The sequence below is a fragment of the Leptosomus discolor genome, unplaced genomic scaffold, assembly GCF_034619465.1.
Source record: "Leptosomus discolor isolate bLepDis1 unplaced genomic scaffold, bLepDis1.hap2 HAP2_SCAFFOLD_45, whole genome shotgun sequence".
In the NCBI taxonomy this organism is placed as follows: domain Eukaryota; kingdom Metazoa; phylum Chordata; class Aves; order Leptosomiformes; family Leptosomidae; genus Leptosomus; species Leptosomus discolor.
Window position 1 is genome coordinate 968,956 of NW_028237842.1, and position 3,044 is coordinate 971,999.

The 3,044-nt window shown below is 52.6% G+C and overlaps 1 long non-coding RNA gene across 1 annotated transcript; it reads right to left on the bottom strand.

Moving 5' to 3' along the window:
- LOC147412661 (uncharacterized) lies at positions 1–1,104 on the bottom strand. The gene is made up of 2 exons (XR_015184168.1): positions 874–1,104; positions 1–461 (listed from the first exon to the last, which is right to left on the bottom strand). It is a non-coding gene; the product is annotated as an uncharacterized LOC147412661 (long non-coding RNA).
- Positions 1,105–3,044: the final 1,940 nt, after the last annotated feature.

Below are 3,044 nucleotides of genomic sequence, written 5' to 3' on the forward strand. Positions count from 1 at the left end.
TCCAGTCAAAGGATTCAAGGGAAGGTTTATTTGTATTGCATTTTCTCCCTACTTTTTCTAGAGGAAAAATGCATTTTCTCGTTCTCTTCAGCAGGCTATTAGGAGTTTTGGCGTTTTTTCTGCAGAAAGAGAGCACTCTATTTAGAATGCCTTCCATAAACAGAACAGTTTATAAAACCAGTAGCTTCAAAATGCTGGAGCTTCTTGCAAAGTGTATTTTCCGGGCTGTTATTTACCTTTACCGCCTTTCCCCCCGCCCGCCCCCGTTACCACGGATTTTTCCTGCCTTCATGCTCCTTTGGTAATCATCCGGCTTTTGGCGCCTTCTGGAGCAGGATGTTCCCTCTTTGTCAGTCGTTTAGTTCTTCTTCAAGGGTACAGTCGTTAGTGAGGCACGCGTGGTTTGTACGATGTAACCAGGCTGATACAACAGGACTGTTTGTCAACGACCGCCTCCTGTCCTGTAATGAGAGATTTAGATTGCTTAAAGAATCCCTGACAAAGGGATTAAAAGCAAAAGTGCTTTTCATACGGATTTGTAAAGATGTGACTTAAGGAAGTTTGATGGCAAGCTGCACTCTATTACTTACTCCATGGAGGAAACACACAAAGGAAAATCAAGTCACAATCGAGCCACAATACACAGAGACACAATACACACAATACGCTCTCTTTACACAGAGACCAGAGACACAAAAGGGTCCCGCAGAGTCACGAGGTTCAGAGTGGACCCACTTGCTTTGTAGCCTCCTGAGGGAGCTTAGGGGCAGCTAGGAGCAATCTTAGTTTCAGACTTGGACAACAGTTCCTGTCCAATGGAATGAACTACATGGATTTAATGAGGATTAATTTGGCATGCTGTCAGTCACTTACCGAGGAGCTGTTGTAAATCAGGCGGTCTCTCCGCCTCAGGTTCAGAAGGATCTCTTAGTTTCTGGTAAGGGATCTCAAACCTTGGGAGGCGTCCCTGCTCAAAGGGGAGAGTCACCGGGCGTGCAGTCTGGTTGCAATTTAGGGAGAGCTCAAGTTGGGCTCATGCAAAGATCTGTGGCTGGTAAAAGGTCTCTCTGCCTCGAGGAACCACCTTGAGAGGTGACCCAGCTCAAGGGGAGATGACCGCCATGCAGCCACGCTGCCGAGCAGGGAGAGCCCAGAGCGGCTCACTTAGGCCGTCACATTGATGGGATGAAGTGGTTGGCTCGTAGTCCATCTGCAGACAATGGGAAAGGTCTGCATGAGACTCCTTGTGCCCACAACTTTCTTTGTGCCTTGATCAATGAGTCTGGGAAGAACCACCTGCTATTGATGTGTTAATCACGTGATGGATGATCCAAGCTCATGTGCATCGATACTCGCTGGGTCACCCTGTGTGGGTTCCCTAGAACCTTCCGACGTTCCAAATTTCCCCAAAAAAACCCATTTCTTTTCCCCAAAGGACTCTCCGAAAGCAAGTTCAAGAAGAACTCTTTGCATCTCAACTCTCACCAGCACATCGCCATTCTGGTGGATGAAAGCCTTGTCGTCAGCCCCAGCTGGGAAACCAGGTTGGTGCTGGGACTATCTATGGGGTCCCTCACTGGAGTGCAGGTCCCTCACAGTCTTTCTCACAGGTCCACTACTGGTCCCAGCTCTGCACAATATACCCCAAAGGAAACAGCCCAAATGACCAAGGACTCACTTTTGGCCAACATGTTATTTCTTATTTATTCTAAAAAGCATCATCTTCTGATGTACAGCATCCCAGTTGGTACTGGTAACAACTGCTCATAGACAGCCCAGCTCAGCTCAGGTGCCAGGAGTCAAATCCCAGTCCATCCACGGTTTGGCCACAAATACCCCTGCTCACCCTGCTCCACCGGTCACGGCGGGGGTACAGAGCTGGCTCTGAAGGCCATGGCCAGAGCCCTGATGGGACCCAGGCGGATGAAGGCCACTCCAGCCTCCCTGTGACTGCTGGCACAGCCCGAAAGCTGCTGCGTTTTCCAGTTCTCATTGTAAGGAAAGTGTCGACAGGAGTGACAGGCCTTGCCATGGCCCAGTTACCCCCATTGGCCATCCCCATGGCCACCACAGGGTTCCGGAATGTCTGTCTGTCACAGCCGGGGCGTTTGTGACGTCATGGCATGAGCTGGACTCATCTGCCCGCACGGCTGCCCCCCAACTCAGTGGTGTGTTTGCCACAGGCAGCGGAGGACCGAGACCTGGGGCTCTTCAGCCTGAAGAAGAAAAGAGTGAGAGGGGACCTCATCAACGCTTGGAAATATCTCAAGGGTGGGTGTCAAGGGGATGGGGCCGGGCTCTTTTTGGTGGTGCCCAGTGACCGGGCAAGGGGCAACGGGCACAAACTGGAGCACAGGAAGTTCAACCTGAACGTTAAGGGTGACAAGAGCACTGGAACAGGCTGCCCAGGGAGGTTGTGGAGTCTCCTTCCCTGGAGATACTCAAAACGCTGCCTGGACACACTCCTGTGCAACCTGCTGTAAGGGGATTAGCAGAGGGGGTTGGACTGGATGATCTCCAGAGGTCCCTTCCAACCCCCACCGTGGTGTGATTCTGTGACAGCCTGCGACTGCACCAGCGCCACCCCATCTCTGTTGCTGTGATGCAGCTGAGGTCTGGACGTCGCACAAAGTCACCGTCCCCCTCTGTGGGACCTCCCCCGAGGAAAAGGAAGCGCCGGGCTCGCGCGGAGGAAGGTGAGTGCAGAGCATCCCCCCTCCCCGGGCGCCTAGGGCCCGTGGAAGAGCGGCCGTCCCTCATTCGCAGGGCAGCGGGGGCCAACAGCCCAACCCATGCCGGGCCTTTGGCAGTGGGGTTGGGAAACGGGAGCTGCGACATGTGCGGGGCGCCGGTCCCAGGGGTTGCTCGGCTGGAGGTGTTGCAAATCTGGAGAAGAAAAACTTCTCCACACACAGACCAGTAGAGACGTCGTTTATTAACGACGCGCAGCGGGGATGTGGGATCCTTCCCCAAGATGGCCGCCTGCACGTTGCAATCAACAAATATTTATATATTAAATTTGTACATATTCAGTCATCATTGAT